The following is a 20,302-nucleotide window of genomic DNA, read 5'->3' on the forward strand; positions in this document are numbered from 1 at the left end:
GTAGAAGCTAAAGGCTGATATTGTGTGTCATTAAGGAGAAGTAACCTTTGAAGGAAGTAGATATAGAGAAGTGAGAGAACTTGGTTAGTTAACAAAGATCAGAAATCTCACGTGAATTTCTAATTAAATCAAATTCTACTCATAGTAGTTCAGTTCAGTTCAGTCACTCAGTCGTGTCCAACTCTTTGTGACCCCATGAACCACAGCACGCCAGGCCTCCCTGTCCATCACCAACTCACAGAGTCCACCCAAACCCGTGTCCATTGAGTCCGTGATGCCATCCAACCATCTCATCCTCTGTCGTCCCCTTCTCCTCCTGCCCTCAATCTTTCCCAGCATCAGGGTCTTTTCCAATGAGTCAGCTCTTCACATCAGGTGGCCAAACTGTTGGAGTTTCAGCTTCAACATCAGTCCTTCCAATGAACACCCAGGACTGATCTCCTTTAGGATGGACTGGTTGGATCTCCTTGCAGTCCAAGGGACTCTCAAGAGTCTTCTCCATCTCACAGTAGAAATCACTGAAAATGCCTAGAAGGTAGAGATGCTGTGGGCTGAGCTTAGTGCTATATGTGCTTGATGGATAGGTAGCAAAGGTAACATTGTCTTTGGAAAATTAAATGTATTTCACTTTGTAGAAAGGAGGGCTTCAAGAAGTATTGCAAACTATTGAAAGTCTTTATCAGAGCCTACATTGAATAATAATGATTCCTTATATTTAGTACAAATGAGGTGCAGCAGGGAGCTCTGGAAAAATAAAGTTGTCATGGTAACTGATAACACTTTTTCCCTACTGGAACTCAAGATAGTCTAAGAGGCTACACAAGGCCATGTTTCCTTAGAGACTTTTCCCAAGTAAAGAAAATAATAAACGGGGATATAAAGGGGGGATTTGGCATTTGGATGAACTCTGTTCTACCCACAAAGATAAACACACTTCTAAGGAAATGCTGTTTTTGCTTGATGAGCTGAACCAGGTAGGTGAAAGTGGTACCTCTCATTTATATATATACTTGACCCATCAGAGATGGACAGATTATTGTTTAACAATCAAAGTCTGAGAAAGTACTGCTCTGAAAAAAATTCAGGTTAAGTTTAAGATAAAAATTGTTTGTTGATGGTATTTAACATTTAGCATGAGGAAGGATTTTTATTTTTTGACTTGGCTGTGGACTGAAAACAGAAAAGCAATATTTAAATGCTCTTTGAAAGGCATTTGAACTTTCTGAACCAGAGTTTTCTTACCTGTGAAATTAGTAGTTTGAACAAAACCTCTAGTTTTCACACATTTCCCTTGCTAAAAGCCTACAAGAAACTTAACCTGCCAGGAGATAAAATTGCAGAATCCCAGGACGGAGTCTAAGCGGGAGGCTCAGACAGAGCTACTGGGCTTCCTTTTCTCTCTATAATAGTCCTTAAGACATTTTATAGAAAATAACTGACAGGCATATGTGTTTTAAAGCTTCTGCCTTTTAAATAGTCACACATAAAATGACTTAATTGCCCTTAACGGGAACTGTTCTCCATCTGCTACCAGCTTTCCAAATGACTCTGAAGGAGGCAGGAGGCACCAGCTATATCAGAGTAATCAACTGTAGGATTGAAGGCTTGATGTTTGACATAAGAGAATTCTGCCTTGTAGTTTCTGGAAAGGAATAGCCAGATTTTAGAGATCTTGCTTTACAGATCTTTCCCTGTGATGTGAAAGCAAATTTTGTGAAAATCTATACATATTTCTACTCTACAATCTGATACAGTTCTTGTGAAGTAAAATTAAATGTTGCTTATGAAAGCCTTTTGGAAAGCTATAGAGCTATGTCAAATATAAATTGGTGTCTAGAATATAATGTGTTGGCTTAAAATAAGAGCTTAAGTCTAGCTTTGGGCAACACTAAGAATGTATTGACCAAATTTAAGATTCTCCTGCAATTGTGTGTAATTAAATTACATTTGAAGACATTTTAAGACATTATTTACATATGTGTTCTACTTTATTATCCAAGCCTGGACATTTTTGAGAATGAAAGAGAAAATTATATATAGAAATTAAATATAAGTAGCAGGCATTGATTGATCTACAGCATATATAAACAGGAATGTGCGTGTTAAGTCACTTCAGTCATGTCTGACCCTTTTGTGACCCCATGGACCACAGCCTGCCAAGATCCACCGTCCATGAGATTCTCCAGGCAAGAATACTGGAGTGGGTTGCCCGTGTCCTCCTCCAGGGGATCTTCCTGACCCAGGGATCAAACATCTCCTTCATCTCCTGCACTGGCAGGCAGGTTCTTTACCACTAGTGCCACCTGGGAAGCCCATAAAGAGAAACAGTCTTAGGAAAGACAGACATATGGTTACCCTAATGATAGTATATGTAATGATGGCAGATGGACTGGTCCTAGTCTTATAACAACAATGTTATATAAACTTGAGTAATTTCTTCTAAATAATCAACTCTGGTCTTCAGTTTTAAAAGACTTTTGGAACTTTGAGACCAAACAGTTAATCCTTCAGTTATTTGAAAACGTTTTCTAGATGCTCATGGAATTCTCATTACTTAAGAGCTATACAGTGAGGCATTTACCATAGATCAATTGGTATTCCACTGGATCTTAATTAGCTAAAACTAACTCATCATCCTGTTATATCATGAATATATCATCTGACTTCAAGATACTGGTACTCCATTTTGGGTCTTCATGACTTAGTACGATCTCCTTAAATTTATAGAAGATTTAATTGGTACTAATTCATGTGTCCCTTCTAGAAAGTTTTCTTAATCTTGCTGCTTGTTAATGTTGTGCTTAGAAGGAAATTTCAAGAGTAGATGTGTATTTACTTCATTGTTTCCATTGTCATCATTTTCTAGTATGGGTCATTGCTCTGAAAAATTATGTTTGACTCTTGTTTTAAAATACCGTATCAAAACATACTATGCTATGCTATGCTAAGTCACTTCAGTTGTGTCCGACTCTGTGTGACCCCATAGACGGCAGCCACCAGGCTCCCCCGTCCCTGGGATTCTCCAGGCAAGAACACTGAAGTGGGTTGCCATTTCCTTCTCCAACGCATGAAAGTGAAAAGTGAAAGTGAAGTTGCTCAGTCGTGTCCAACTCTTAGCGACCCCATGGACTGCAGCCTACCAGGCTCCTCCATCCATGGGATTTTCCAGGCAAGAGTACTGGAGTGGGGTGCCATTGCCTTCTCTGACCAAGTCTAATGCACAAATAGGTTGGAGAACCACTGACTTAGAGTTTTTGCTACTACTCAATCATTTTGCCATCGCTATAAACATTTATTCTTAACTAGTGACCAGTCTTTTGGAGGACTTATAAAAGCCTTATGTGCAGGCCATATCTCAGACCAGCTATATCAGAACGTTTGTAAGTGAGACCCAAACATCAGTGTTTTCATGTTCCCAAGTGATTCCAATTAAGCAGAGATTGCTGAGAACCACTTCTTTAAGTATTCCATAGAATGTACTAATTCTTAAGAAAATATTGCTGTTTTAGGGACTCAGCTGTGGAAGGAGAGTGTGTGTATACATGTAGGTAGGTGTTTGCATGGGAGTGTGTGTGTGTGTGTGTGTGTGTGTGGTATCTTTGTATATTTGGATTCTTTTACAGTAATAAAATTAGGAGTTTTGAGGGAAAATCTGTGTGATTAAAAAAAAGGAGGTAGCATAATAATACATCAAAATGGAGAAACTAAAGAAAATGAATGTGTTTTTTGCAATATATATTTCATCTGGAAAGGAAGCTTGGAAATCACCAAAAAACTACTGAAAAAAACTAAAGATAGTGCCCCCCAAGACCACAATATCATATTACACTTCCTATTAGTCTTATTTCTATATATTTGTTAGCATGGCTATGTGTGCTTAGTTGCTTGTCATGTCTGAGTCTTTGTGAGCCTGCCAGGCACCTCTGTCCATGGGTTTCTCCAGCCAAGGATAGTAGACTGGGTTGCCACTTCCTCCTCCAGGGGATTTTTCTGACCCAGGGATCGATCCCAAGTCTGTTATGTCTCCTGCATTGGCATGTGGGTCCTTACCACTAGCACCATCTGGGAAGCCCTAGCATGGCTATAATCAGGTTTAATTGCTTTTCGCTTACTGGTGATGAACTCTGTCTAGAGGAAACTACTAGAGTAATGCCGTCTGTCCATTTCCATAGTATGGTAGGATGGTTGTGTTGCCATTTTACACCTTTCTATAGTCTCACATTTTGGTCGTACCTACCTACATACTGGGTTTGGGCTTGACACATGACTTAATTTATTCATTGAAACAGTAGCAAACTTGACGTAAGCAGTCTTGAGAAGTGATTTGCACACATTGGCTTCCTTTTATGTTCCTCTCTCTCTACCACAAGAGCCTGCCTAGTACAGCCTCCTGAAATATTAGGAGAGATACATGGAGTAAAGCTGTGTCATCTCAGCCAAAGTCATCTTAGCTCAGCTAGACCTCATTTAGACTGCCAGCTGAGCAAAGACATGTGAACAAGCCCCAGCAAGATCAGCTGAGTCTGGATCAGATCACCAGAACCACCCAGCCAGACCATAGACTCCTGAGAAATAATAAATGTTATTTTTTCAGCCACTGAGTTTTTTTTTTTAAACTTTTTATTTTGTATCGGGATATAGCCGACTAACAATGTTGTGATAGTTTTAGGTGAACAGTGAAGGGAGACTCAGTCATACATATACATGTACCTGTTCTCCCCCAAACTTCCCTCCCCTGGAAGCTGCCATATAACATTTTGAGCAGAGTTCCATGTGCTATACTGTAGGTCCTTGTTGGTTATCCATTCTAAATATAGCAGTGTGTATATGTCCATCCCTAACTCCCTAACTATCCCTTCCACCATCCTTTCCCTGACCACTGAGTTCTGAAATAGCTTGTTTTTATTTTCAATGTACAAAGTTTGATATGTTTATTAAATCAAGTTTCTTAAAAATCACTATACATTTATTCTTTTTTGACTTGAAAGCTTTTTTTTTTTAGTGTTTTTTGCCATACATTGATATGAATCAGCCATGATTGTACATGTGTTCCCCATCCTGAACCCCCCTCCCATATCCCTCCCCATCCCATCCCTCTGGGTCATCCCAGTGCACCAGCCCTGAGCACTCTGTCTCATGCATTGAACCTGGACTGGCGGTCTGTTTCACATATGATAATATACATGTTTCAATGCTATTTTCTCAGATCATCCCACCCTCGCCCTCTCCCACAGAGTCCAATAGACTGTTCTATACATCTGTGTCTCCTTCACTGTCCAACATATAGGGTTATCATTACCATCTTTCTAAATTCCATATATATGTGTTATTATACTGTATTGGTGTTTTTCTTTCTGACTTAATTCACTCTGTATAATAGGCTCCAGTTTCATCCACCTCATTAGAACTGATTCAAATGTATTATTTTTTTTAATGTGGTTTCATTGATTTATTTTTGTTTGCAGACCACAGCACTGAAGAAAAAGGTGTTAGATAATTTTTTTTTTCAATTGTATTTCTTTTTTTTTTTCAATTTTAATTTAATGTATTATTTTTAATGGCTGAGTAATATTGCATTATGTATATGTACCACAGCTTTCTTATCCATTCGTCTGCTGATGGACATCTAGGTTGCTTCCATATCCTGGCTATTATAAACAGTGCTGCGATGAACATTGGGGTACATGTGTCTCTTTCAATCCTGGTTTCCTCGGTGTGTATGCTCAGCAGTGGGATTGCTGGGTCGTATGACAGTTCTATTTCCAGTTTTTTAAGGAATTTCCACACTGTTCTCCATAGCGGCTGTACTAGTTTGCATCCCATCAACAGTGTAAGAGGGTTCCCTTTTCTCCACACCCTCTCCAGCATTTATTGTTTGTAGATTTTTGGATAGCAGCCATTCTGACCTGCGTGAGATGGTACCTCATTGTGGCTTCGATTTGCATTTCTCTGATAATGAGTGATGTTGGGCATCTTTTCGTGTGTTTGTTAGCCATTAGTATGTCCTCCTTAGAGAAATGTCTGTTTATTTCTTTGGCCCATTTTTTGATTGGGTCATTTATTGTTCTGGAATTGAGCTGCAGAAGTTGCTTGTATATTTTTGAGATTAATTCCTTGTCAGTTGCTTCATTTGCTATTATTTTCTTCCATTCTGAAGGCTGTCTTTTCACCTTGCTTATAGTTTCCTTTGTTGTGCAAAAGCTTTTAAGTTTAATTAGGTGCCATTTGTTTATTTTTTCTTTTATTTCCATTACTCTGGGAGGTGGGTCATATATGATCCTGCTGTGATTTATGTCAGAGAGTGTTTTGCCTATGTTTTCCTCTAGGAGTTTCATAGTTTCTGGTCTTAAGTTTAGACCTTTAATCCATTTTGAGTTTATTTTTGTGTATGGTGTTAGAAAGTGTTCTACTTTCATTCTTTTACAAGTGGTTGACCAGTTTTCCCAGCACCACTTGTTAAAGAGATTGTCTTTTCTCCATTGTATATTCTTGCCTCCTTTGTCAAAGATAAGGTGTCCATAGGTACATGGATTTATCTCTGGGCTTTCTATTTTGTTCCATTGATCTATATTTCTGTCTTTGTGCCAGTACCATACTGTCTTGATGACTGTAGCTTTGTAGTAGAGCCTGAAGTCAGGCAGGTTGATTCCTCCAGTTCCATTCTTCTTTCTCAAGATTGCTTTGGCTATTCGAGGTTTTTTTGTATTTCCATACAAATTGTGAAATTATTTCTTCTAGTTCTGTGAAAAAAACTGTTGGTAGCTTGATAGGGATTGCATTGAATCTATAGATTGCTTTGGGTAGTATACTCATTTTCAATATATTGATTCTTCCAATCCATGAACATGGTATGTTTCTCCATCTCTTCGTGTCACCTTTGATTTCTTTCATCAGTGTTTTATAGTTTTCTATTTATAGGTCTTTTGTTTCTTTAGGTAGATATATTCCTAAGTATTTTATTCTTTTCGTTGCAATGGTAGATGGAATTGTTTCCTTAATTTCTCTTTCTGTTTTCTCATTGTTAGTGTATAGGAATGCACGGGAGTTCTGTGTGTTAATTTTATATCCTGCAATTTTACTATATTCATTGATTAGCTCTAGTAATTTTCTGGTGGAGTCTTTAGGGTTTTCTATGTAGAGGATCATGTCATCTGCAAACAGTGAGAATTTTACTTCTTCTTTTCCAATTTGGATTCCTTTTATTTCTTTTTCTGCTCTGATTGCTGTGGCCAAAACTTCCAAAATTATATTGAATAGTAGTGATGAGTGCACACCCTTGTCTTGTTCCTGACTTTAGGGGGAAATGCTTTCAATTTTTCACCATTGAGGATAATGTTTTCTGTGGGTTTGTAATATATAGCTTTTATTGTGTTGAGGTATGTTCCTTCTATTCCTGCTTTCTGGAGAGTTTTTATCATAAATGGATGTTGAATTTTGTCAGAGGCTTTCTCTGCATCTATTGAAATAATCATATGGTTTTTATCTTTCAATTTGTTAATGTGGTGTATTAACACTGATTGATTTGCAGATATTGAAGAATCCTTGCATTCCTGGGATAAAGCCCACTTGGTCATGATGTATGATCTTCTTCATGTTATTGGATTCTGTTTGCTAGAATTTTGTTAAGGATTTTTGCACCTATGTTCATCAGTGAGATTGGCCTGTAGTTTTCTTTTTTTGTGGAATCTTTGTCTGGTTTTGGTATTAGGGTGATGGTGGCCTCATAGAATGAGTTTGGAAGTTTACCTTCCTCTGCAATTTTCTGGAAGAGTTTGAGTAAAATGGGTGTTAGCTCTTCTCTAAATTTTTGGTAGAATTCAACTGTGAAGCCGTCTGGGCTTCTGTTTGCTGGAGGATTTCTGATTACAGTTTCAATTTCTGTGCTTGTGATGGGTCTGTTAAGATTTTCTATTTCTTCCTGGTCCAGTTTTGGAAAGTTATGCTTTTCTAGGAATTTGTCCATTTCTTCCAAGTTGTCCATTTTATTGGCATATAGTTGCTGATAGTAGTCTCTTATGATCCTTTGTATTTCTGTGTTGTCTGTTGTGATTTCTCCATTTTCATTTCTAATTTTATTGATTTGATTCTTCTCCCTTTGTTTCTTGATGAGTTTGGCTAATGGTTTGTCAATTTTATTTATCTTCTCAAAGAACCAGCTTTTAGCTTTGTTGATTTTTGCTATGGTCTCTTTTGTTTCTTTTGAATTTATTTCTGCCCTAATTTTTAAAATTTCTTTCCTTCTATTAACCCTGGGATTCTTCATTTCTTCCTTTTCTAGTTGCTTTAGTTGTAGAGTTAGGTTATTTATTTTACTTTTTTCTTGTTTCTTGAGGTAAGCCTGTATTGCTATGAACGTTCCCCTTAGCACTCCTTTTACAGTGTCCCACAGGTTTTGGGTTGTTGTGTTTTCATTTTCATTCATTTCTATGCATATTTTGATTTCTTTTTTTATTTCTTCTGTGATTTGTTGGTTATTCAGAAGTGAGTTATTTAGCCTCTATATATGGGAATTTTTAATAGTTTTTTTTTTTTCCCTGTAATTGAGATCTAATCTTACTGCATTGTGGTCAGAAAAGATGCTTTGAATGATTTCAGTTTTTTTGAATTTACCAAGGCTAGATTTATGGCCCAAAATGTGATCTATCCTGGAGAAGGTTCCATGTGCACTTGAGAAAAAGGTGAAATTCATTATTTTGGGGTGAAATGTCCTGTAGATATCAATTAGGTCTAACTGGTCCATTGTATCATTTAAAGTTTGTGTTTTCTTGTTAATTTTCTGTTTAGTTGATCTATCCATAGGTGTGAGTGGGGTATTAAAGTCTCTCACTATTATTGTGTTGTTAATTTCCCCTTTCATACTTGTTAGCATTTGCCTTACATATTTAGGTGCTGCTATGTTGGGTGCATTATATTTATGATTGTTATATCTTCTTCTTGGATTGATCCTTTGATCATTATGTAGTGTCCTTCTTTGCCTCTTTTCACAGCCTTTATTTTAAAGTCTATTTCATCTGATATGAGTATTGCTACTCCTGCTTTTTTTTTTTTTTTTTTGGTCTCCATTTGTGTGAAATATCTTTTTCCAGACCTTCACTTTCAGTCTGTGTGTGTCCCTTGTTTTGAGGTGGGTCTCTTCTAGACAGCATATATAGGGGTCTTGTTTTTTAATCCATTCAGCCAGTCTTTGTCTTTTGGTTGGGGCATTCAACCCATTTACATTTAAGGTAATTATTGATAAGTATGATCCCGTTTCCATTTACTTTGTTGTTTTGGGTTTGAGTCTATACACCCTTTCTGTGTTTCCTGTCTAAAGAAGATCCTTTAGCATTTGTTGAAGAGCTGGTTTGGTGGTGCTGAATTCTCTGAGCTTTTGCTTGTCTGTAAAGCTTCTGATTTCTCCTTCATATTTGAATGAGATCCTTGCTGGATATAGTAATCTGGGTTGTAGGTTTTTCTCTTTCATCACTTTACGTTTGTCCTGCCATCACCTTCTGGCCTGAAGAGTTTCTATTGAACAATCAGCTGTTATCCTTATGGGAATCCCCTTGTGTGCTATTTGTTGTTTTTCCCTTGCTGGTTTTAATATTTGTTCTTTGTGTTTGATCTTTGTTAATTTGATTAATATGTGTCTTGGGGCATTTCACCTTGGGTTTCTCCTATTTGGGATTCTCTGGGTTTCTTGGACTTGGGTGGCTATTTCCTTCCCCATTTTATGGAAGTTTTCAACTATTATCTCCTCAAGTATTTTCTCATGGCCTTTCTTTTTGTCTTTTTCTGGAACTCCTATGATTCAAATGTTGGGGCGTTTAACATTGTCCCAGAGGTCCCTGAGGTTGTCTTTATTTCTTTTCTTTTTTCTTTTTTCCTCTCTGCTTCGTTTATTTCTACCAGTCTATCTTCTACCTCACTTATCCTATCTTCTGCCTTCATTATTCTACTGTTTTTTCCCTCCAGCATGTTTTTGTATAATTTATTACATTATTCATTATATATTTACTCTTTTTTATTTCTTCTAGGTCCTTGTTAAACCTTTCTTGCATCTTCTCAATCCTTGTCTCCAGGCTATTTATCTGTAACTCCATCTTGTTTTCAAGATTTTGGATCATCTTTACTATCAGTATTCTGAATTCTTTTTCAGGTAGATAGGGATATCTCCTCCTCTTTTATTTGGTTTGGTGGGCATTTATCATGTTTCCTTACCTGCTGAGTATTTCTCTGCCTTTTCATCTTGTTTAGGTTGCTGTGTTTGGGGTGGCCTTTCTGTATTCTGTATTCTGGAAGTTTGTGGTTCCTTTTTATTGTGAAGGTTCCTCACTGTGGGTGGGGTTGAAGGAGTGGCTTGTCAAGGTTTCCTGGTTAGGGAAGCTTGCATTGGTGTTCTGGTGGGTGGAGGTGGATTTCTTCTCTCTGGGGTGCAATAAAGTGTCCAGTACTGAGTTTTGAGATGTCAGTGGGTTTGGTGTGACTTTGGGCAGCCTGTTTATTGAAGCTCAGGGCTATGTTCCTGCATTGCTGGAAAATTTGTGTGTTATGTCTTGCTCTGGAACTTGTTGGCTCTTGGGTGGTGCTTGGTTTCAGTGTAGTTACGGGGGTTTTGGATGATCTCTAATTGATTAATGTTCCCTGGATTCAGGAGTTCTCTGGTATTCTCACATTTTGGGCTTAAGCCTCCTGCCTCTGTCTTTCAGTCTTATTCTTACAGTAGCCTCAAGACTGCTCCATCCACAAAGCACTGATGATAAAACATCTAGGTTAATGGTGAAAAGATTTTCTACACTGAGGGACACGCAGAGAGGTTCACAGAGTTATGTGGAGAAGAGAAGAGGGATGAGGGAGATAGAGGTGACCAGGAGGAGAAGAGGGGGATTCAAAAGGGGAGAGAGCAGTCTAGCCAGTAATCAATTCCCTATGTGCTCTCCACAATCTGGAACCCTCAGAGAGGTTCACGGAGTTACATAGGGAAGAGAAGTGGAAGGAAGGAGATAGAGGTTACCAGGAGGAGAAAAGTGGAATCAAAAGGAGAGAGACAAATCTAGGCAGTAATCAGTTCCCTAAGTGTTCTCCACAGCCCGGAACACACACAGAGATTCACAGGGTTGGTCAGAGAAGAGAAGGGGGAGGGAGGAGATAGAGGTGACCTGGGGGAGAAAAAGGAGAGTCAAAAGAGGGAGAAAGCAGTCAAGCCAGTAATCACACTCCTAAGTAAAAATGGGCCCTGAAGATTGGATTCTTAAAGGTACAGATTTGATAACAAATACCAAAAAGCAAAGATTAAAAATCTAAAGTAGAGGTTACACTCTCAAAAATACAATATTAAAAAAACAAAACAAAATCACAAAAATTATAAAAAAATATATATGAAGTTTGCTTTAAAAATAGGGTCTTTTTTTTGCAAGGTAATAGGTTATAAAAATGAAAATTTAAGGAGTAATAGAGGACTTAAAAATTTTTTAAAAAAGATAATAGTAAAAATATATCTAGAAATTTCTCTGTAGCTGTTGTGGGCAGTGTGGGGTCAGTTCAATTTCAGATAGTTCCTTGTTCCAGTTTATACTTCTCAATATCTATAGGCCCCTTCCTATGTAGTTGGTGCTAACTACAGGGTTTTAATCTGTTGCACCTGTCACTTCCGAAGCAGTTCCCTCTGTTTATTTTGGCTTCTTCTGTTTGCTGACCTCTTCAGTGTGTAATTTCCACCCTGACACAAGGGGGCCAAGGTGGTCACTTATTTAGGCTCACTTGTTCAATCGTGCTGTTCGGAGGGAAGACCACTGTAAACAAATATCACTGGCGTGTGTGGGGAGTGCTCGCAGTGTCTCAGCCACATTGGGTTTGCATCCACTCATGGCGTGTGTGCTTTTCCAGTTTACACTGCTCAGGCTTTAGGTTGCTCTGCAGTGGAACTGTCTGAAGCGGGCCCTGGGTTGCGTGCACTTGCCAGGTCTAAGCCGCTCAGGTTCAGGTGCTCGGGTACTCCACAAAGGCGCAGACTCGGTTGGGCAGGCATTTTATGCCTTTCCCAGGTCTGAGCAGCTCAGGCGACCAGGTGCTTAGCGAGCACACTCTCCCCAGGTAGGCGGTGCGTCTTATCACCTCCCTGGTCCCAGCCGCTCAGTTTCCTGGGTGGCAGTGGGTGCACACTCTCAGGTGTGCTGTGTGTCTCTTCTGAGGAGCTCATCTCTAGCTGCAACCCTCCCAGCAGATGTCAACCATCCAGAATCCCAAGAAGTCTTGGTTAGCAACTGGAAGCCTGCTTGCAGTTTGGTAAAGGATGCCTCTGGGGTTTGCCCCTTTCTGGCTCTGGCTGCCTCTGGCCTGTTTCACTGCCTCTGGCGGGGGATGGGCCTGTCTGCTTCTGGCTAGCTCTCCTCTGGTATTCCCTCAGTCCTTTGTTCTGTGAGCAGGCCTGTTAGTGGCTTAGGTTAAGGCTTTCGAGGCATAGTTCTCTCTCCACCCTCCTTTTTTTTTCTCTCTCTCTGGCTATCCCACAATTTGGGTTGCTATCTCACGTTAGCTCCCTCAGATTGCTCTCAGGCCATTCAGGCCCAGTCCTTACCCTAAGCAATGCAGCCCACGCCTCCCTATTTAGCCCCCAACTTGCTGGTGGCAGATGTGAGTGTCTGGGCTCCTTCTTTGCTGGGAGTTGCCATTAGGCACATAATCTGTGGGGTTTATTTATTTATTTTTCCTCCTGGTTATGTTGCCCTTTGAAATTCCAAAACTCCCCACAGACCTGCTGGTGAGAGGGTTTCCTGGTGTTTGAAAACTTCTCCCCTTTTAAGACTCCCTCCTCAGGACAGGTCTCCATCCCTAACTCTTTTGTCTCTCTTTTTATTTTTTATATATTGTCCTACCTCCTTTTGAAGACAATGGGCTGCCTTTCCGGGTGCCTGGTGTCCTCTGCCAGCGTTCAGAGGTTGTTTTGTGGAATTTGCTCAGCGTTCAAATGATCTTTTGATGAATTTGTTTGGGAGAAAGTGGTCTCCCTGTCCTGTTCCTCTGCCATCTTAGGACCACCCTGAAATAGTTTGTTATGCAGCATTAATGTGGTGATAGATGACTGATACAAAAAGCCTCTCAGTGTATTTAGTTACATAATTATGATTAAGTAATCAGTGTCATTAATGTATTGCATGTTTATTTAGTTAAAGATTCTCCTCCTATCTCTTGCTATGAGCTTATACTTGCGACTTCCATGATAGTATCAGTCCTGAATATTCTCCTTGCCCCTAAAAACTAAGTCTTCTGGGTTTACTGGAGTAAGACAGTGATCAATATGTTTTAAAGATGCTATCTTTATTTGCCACTTGAGAGCAGTCAGTGAAGTGGCTGTACATGTTCTTACAGGCCATTTAAGAACTTACAAGTCCCTCAGCTATTCTATTCTAAGTGTTCCTAAAAGCTCCCTTATAATTATCCTCCACTCCACCCCATTATAGGTACTAGCAGAAGCATGCTCCATATCTAGTATCTCCAAGAGAAAGGGAAAAGTTGCCTAAGACAGCAGGAAGAGGGGTTATACGCATATAATTGTAGTTGTTCCCTTCTTTCTAAAATTTTCAAACAATTTATATTTAGCTCTAGTTCTATTTTAGTTTGCAATCAGTCACGTACTCCAATCCCCCCTGAAGCTCACTCTTCTCTAGTAGCCATGACACTGACAATATTCAAAGTAAATATTTCTCTCCTGTGGTGTCTTCTGTCTACTTGACCATTTTATAATCACATAGTCCCATAGTGAGGTCTACCAGGGTTTTTCTACCAAAACTTCCCAATATCTGGGAGATTTACATGAATAATATTGTAGGAAGCTATGCTAATGTCATCACTTTTTTTTTTTAACAAAGGCCATAGATATTTTATGTTATGAATGCTGTTTTTTGTTGTCATTACACATTCATTCATTATTTTATTCATTCATTCAATAAAGATTTAGTGAGTTTTGGATAAGTACCAGGTGTTGTTTTAGTTACAGCAGAAAAATGTAGCCCAATCTTACTCTTTTGTAGTTAATCTGTGTTATACAACATGGTTAATTATTAGCTTTTTTTCAGTATCTTTAAAGTTGAGCATTTTTGTCAGTCAGTATGTCTGAAGTTGGAATTCTTGAAATCACTTTTGCCTGGTATATGGTGAGCCCTTTTAATTTGCTTTGTGCATTTTTTCTCGTAATCATTTTTTAAAAATTATGATTTTGATCATTACTTCTCTTCTACTTCCCGTTTTCCTGAAAAAGACTTTAATTATTAAATTGGCTCTTCAGTCTGTATTTTATACATTATCAGATAGTTTATACTTGTTTCCCTTTTCTCTGCTTTCTGTGAGAACTTCCCAAACGTATCCACCAATTAAGTTAGTGTCCACTTCGGTAATTTGATATTCTTCAAGATGAAGTACATTCTTTACTATCTCCAATGGAGTTTAATTTTATGTTGCTTTAAATTTTACTCCAGTTTTTTCTTGTCTCATCCAATTTCCTTTGTATATTGTTTTCCTATCTTTTATCCTCTGCCTGTACTGTTACTCTATTGAGTTGGTATCCTCTTGTAATCCTTTGAGAATTTCAACTTTGCCTTTCCTGAATGTTACAGATGGTGTGCCTTTCCCTAATATTTCATAGGTGGTATGTTGGTTTGTATTTCTGTTTGCTTCTCTTCACATAACTAAGGAGAGATCCTGAGATGATGTTTGTGAATTGACAAGGTACAATATATGAATGTGTTTGGGCTTCCCAGGTGGCTCACTGGTTAAGAATCCACCTGCCAATGCAGGAAACACAGGTTCAATCCCTGAGTCAAAAAGATCCCCTTGAGAAAGAAATTGCAACCCATTCCAATCTTCTTGTCTGGGAAATCCCATGGACAGAGGAGCCTGGTGGGCTACAGTCCAGGGGATTGCAAAGAGTTGGACACGACTGAGCATGTATGCACTACACTATTATGAATGCCTTTGTCCTTTTTATACCAAAAGCTAGAAGACTAGTTGATGTCTACAGACCAGTTCTTAGCACTTATAATATTATTTTCTAATATGTTATTGGACTGGTTTAGAATATTCTATCCTCATTATCTGGGGAAATTAATACATAATTTAGAGAATACTATCATTCCTTTGTATACTCCTTTTGGACTCTCATTTAATACTCTCTTTGGTGTTTTACATGTAAATACCCTATGTTTTAGATTTCAGTATGCTTTTGAAAGCTTGCTATCCATGTTTGGTCCTGTAGCCTTCTGGAAATTTTAATCTCTGATTGTAGCAAGATAGTGTACTAGTTGATGAAAGAGATGGAGACAGAAAGAAGTCAGTAGAGGGATGGATACCCAGCTCTCTAATTGATATAGACTTTAAGTTTCTGAATGAAGAATTCAGAGGAACAGTGGGTCTCCAACTAACTTTTAGAAGAGCTTAGCATAGTATAGCGGGAGAAGGCAATGGCACCCCACTCCAGTACTGTTGCCCGGAAAATCCCATGGATGGAGGACCCTGGTAGGCTGCAGTCCATGGGGTCGCACAGAGTCGGACACGACTGAAGCGACTTAGCAGTAGCAGTAGCAGCAGCATAGTATACCAGGAACAGTGTTTTCAATCTCTTTCCATGAGCCTTGTCTTAGTCGAAATTCCTCTGATGTTCTGCAAACAAATCTATAGGCTAGTGTTTTGTTGTTTTGAGTTGTCTTTTTTTTCATATCATCCAAGTTACCTTCATTGAAGATTAAGTAAAACTGAAATAGAGGCTTATAACCAGATTCTATTTATTTTAAACTAGAAGCCCTACTATGTTGGAGGAAGGGGATAAGGAAAAGGAACAGATTAGAAGCCAAACTTTTCAGAATATTGCTTCTTTATAGAGTTGATTTTAAAACTATATGAATGTTTTAAATAAGTAAAATAAAAAATTAACTTTTAAGAGTCTCTTCCTTTTCTTTCAGTGTAGTCCTTCCATTTCCTTGTTCACTCATTTGCATCTTTTACTTAGGCCCATCACATGGAGGTGACCCATGGCTTGCCCAACCCAGGATATCCTAGGTCATTTCTCCTCATATCTAGCATGGTTGTCACTCTTTATGTGATTTCTCTCCTTTCCTAATTCCATGGGCTGCTGCACCTTATCCATATTTTTTCCATACTTCCTTGAGGTTGGAAGATGAAAGAGAGAATGCAGAACAGAGAAAGAAGAGCTGTCTTAGTTTTGTTTCTTTTGGTTGAGATAGTATTAGTTTCATGGCCCCAGCTGGAGATGATAGAAGCTGTTGGGGTTTACATAACTTTGGAAAATTATGAAGTATCAATTCATTCTTTTCCAGAGAGATTTAAAAAAAATCTCTATTTATAAAAAAATTATTTATTTATTTTTGGCTGTGCTGAATCCTGGTTGCTGTATGCAAGCTTTCTCTATTTGTGGAGAGTGGGGGCTAGTCTCTGGTTGCAGTGCACAGGCTTTCTCATTGCAGTGGCTTCTCATTGAGGAACATGGGCTCTAATGCGTGAGGGCTTTAGTAGTTGCTGCGTGTGGGCTCAGTACTTGTAGCTCATGGGCTTTAGAGTGCTGGCTCAGTAGTTGTGGCACACGGGCTTAGTTGCCCCATGGCACATGGGATCTTCCTGGACCAGTGTTCCTTGCATTGAAAGGTGGACTCTTTAAACACTGAACCATCAGGGAAACCCCTTAAGGGACATATCTATAAAGAGGCATTTTAAATTTTAAAATTTTATTTATTTTTTGATAGTTTAATGTGTATTTTAAAAATATTGGCTATATTCCTCATGTTGTAGAGTATATCCCTATAGCTTATTTTATATTCTAGTTTGTACCTCTTAATCTCCCACCCTTATATTGCAACTTCTCCCTTCTTTACCCTCATTGGTTTGTTCTCTATTTCTGTAAGTTTGATTCCTTTTTGTTCACTAAGATGTAGTATTTTTTTAATATATATTTTGCATGTAAGTGATTTTATACTGTATTTGTCTTTGTCTGACTTATTTCCCTTAGCATAATGCCCTCCAAGTCCATCCATGTTGCTGCCAGTGCCAAAATTTTTTTTTTTTTTATGACTGAGCAGTATTTCAGTGTGTGTGTGTGTGTGTGTGTGTGTATGTGTGTCTATCACATCTTCTTTATGCACTCATTTGTTTATGGACATTTATGTTGCTTCCATGTCTTAGCAATTGTAATGCTGCTATGAACATTGGAGTCCATGTACCTTTTCAAATTAGTGTTTCTGGGTTTTTTTGATATATACTCATAAGTGGAATTGCTGTGTCATATTGTAGTTCTATTTTTATTTTATTTTATTTTTTGAGAAACCTGCATACTATTTTCCATAGTGGCTGCACCAATTTGCATTCCCACCAACAGTGTTGGAGAGTTCCCTTTTCTCAACACCCTCTCCAATGTTTTATTTGTAGACTTTTTGATGATGGCTATTCTGACAGGTGTGAGGTGATATCTCATTGTGGTTTTGTTTTGCATTTCCCATATGATTAGTGATGTTGAGCTAATAGTCAAGAGTAAATGCATGCTATTCAGAATTCTTAAACTATAATACATTTGTTATAAGCATGAAAGTAAAGCAATATTTTAAAACATTCTTTATATTCCACATGGTACTGAGGTCTGTCAGAAATACTGAATAAGAGATCCTATTCTCTTATGATAAGAAGTACTAGTTAAGAAGATAATGCTATGCTTCAAGCAACAAACTAGGGTCCAAAATACATGGCATAGGCTCAGTGTAAGAACAAATGATGAGGTTTATTAGGGAATTAAATATGATATCAATTAACTCTTAAAAGTTAAGTGCAATTTAGTATAGCAAAGTGAATGAGTGACTATAGCAGAATAATCCTGGAAATGAGAATATTACCTTCACCTCTATTTATTTTATTTTATTTTGACAATTTGATATTTAAAGCTAAAGCCACAATTTTAAGTGGGGAACCATATACATTGAACTTTACAAGGGTTACATAAATAGTTTGAAGATAAATACTTATGTGTGTGTGTGTAATGCTTTATTTTTTAAGCAGTTTTAGATTTAAAGGAAACTTAAGCTAAAAGTACACAGTTCCCATACACCTCCTTCTTCCCTCTCCTACAGTTTTCCCTCTTATTAATGTCCTGCATTAGTGTGGTACTTTTGTGACAGTTGATGAACTAACATTAATACATTATTCTTAACAAAGTCCATAGTTTACATTAGAGTTCACTCTTTGTGTTGTACATACTCTAGATTTTGACAGGTGTTTAGTAATATTTGTCTACTATTATAGTAACATATGGAACAGTTTCACTGCCCTAAAAAAAAAAAAAAAAAAAAAACCCATGTTCCACCTTCCTTCCATCCTTCTCAAACGCTTAGAAACCACTGATCTTTTTACTGTCTCCATAGTTTTGCCTTTACTAGAAGGCCATATCATGGGAATAAAATAGTATATATAGCCTTCTCAGATTGACTTCTTCACTTGTAAATTTTCATTTAAATTTCCTCTGTGTCTTTTTGTCCTTGGTATCTCATATTTATTTAGCACTGAGTAACATTCCATTGTATGGAGGTACCACAATTTGTATATCCATTCACCTGTTGAAAGATATCTTGGTTGTTTCCAAGTTTTGGCACTTATTAATAAAGGTCCTATAAACATTTGTGTGCAGACCTTGTGAGGACCTATGTTCTTAATTCATTTGTGTACCTACCAAGGAGCATGATTGATGGATCCTGTGGTAAAAGTATGCTTAGTTTTGTAAGAAACAGTTCAGGTGTCTTCCAGCATGTCTGTATCCTTTTTATTCCCACCAGCAGTGAATGAGAATTATTGCTCCCCATTCTTGTGAGCCTTTAATATTGTCAGTGTTTTCCCACTTCAGGCATTCTAATAGGTGTGTGGTGTTATCTTACTGCTGTTTTAATTTGCAATTCCCTGATGACATTTGATGTTGAGTATCTGTCATATGTATATTTTCTGTCACCAGTTTTCTTTGGTGATGTGTCTTTTTAAATCTTTTGCCCATTTGTAATTACATTGTTTTCTTATTGCTGAGTGTTAAAAGTTCTTTGCATACTTTGGATACTAGTCCTTTATGAGATGTTTTACAAAATTTGTCTTCCAGCCCATGGCTTACCCTACATTCTCTTACTGGTGTCTTTAAAAGAGCAGAAGTTTTTCATTTTAATGAAGCCCATCTTATCATTTTTTCTTTCTTAGATCACACTGTTGGAGTTGCATTTGAAAAGTTAGTGTCAAACCCAAGGTCACCTAGATTTTCACTTGTGCTATATTCTGAAACTTCTATAGTTTTGCATTTTATATTTTGGTTTAGGGTCCACTTGAATGAATTTTTGTCAAGCAATCTTTTTGACTATGTTAATGAGGGATATTGGTTTGTAGTTTTTTTGGTGATGTCTTTTTCTGGCTTTGATATCAGATTAATACTGGCCTCATAGAATGGATTATAAAGTATATTCCCTCCTTCTCTATCTACTGAAAGAGCTTGCAAAAATTTGGATTTTTTTCATTAAATATTTGATGTAATTCACCAATCATTTCTACCTGGCCTTTTTTGTGGGATTAAAAAAAAAACCCTTATTTTGCAATAGTTGATGTACGATAAACTGAAATATTTAAATCCTATAATTCAATAAGTTTTCACATATATTTAAACTATTATCACAATAATAAACATATACATTACCTCCACAATATAATTGTCTTCATGATTCTGTCCATTCCTCTCTGACCCCAGATCTCCTAGAATCCACTGCTCTTCTCTCTGTCACTATAGATTAGTTTCCATTTTTTTAACTTTATACAAATTGAATAATACATCATCTTTCATTTAAAAATTTTGTTTTTGGCTATGTTAGGTCTTCACTGCGGCACGTGGGGTTTTCTCTAGTTGTGGCAAGTAGGGACTACTCTCTAGTTGTGATGTGCTGGCTTCTCGTTGCCATGGCTTCTCTTGCTGTGAAGCATGGGCTCTAGGGCACACAGGCGTCAGTAGTTGCAGCATGTGGGCTCAGTAGTTGCAGCATGTGGGCTCAGTAGTTGCCGCCCCCGGGCTCTGGAGCACAGGCTCAGCAGTTGTACCACATGGGCTTAGTTGCCTCATGGCATGTTTGATCTTCAAAAATCAGAGATCAAACCCTTGTCTCCTGCATTGGCAGGCAGACTCTTTATTACTGAGCCATCAAGAAAGTCCCATACATTTTCTTTCTTTTTTGGCACGATTTATTTCACTCAGCACATTTACATTGAGGTTTATCTCTATTATAGCATGTATTAGTAGTTCATTGTTTTGTTA

This window comes from Bos mutus, chromosome X (assembly GCF_027580195.1).
Source record: "Bos mutus isolate GX-2022 chromosome X, NWIPB_WYAK_1.1, whole genome shotgun sequence".
Lineage (NCBI taxonomy): Eukaryota > Metazoa > Chordata > Mammalia > Artiodactyla > Bovidae > Bos > Bos mutus.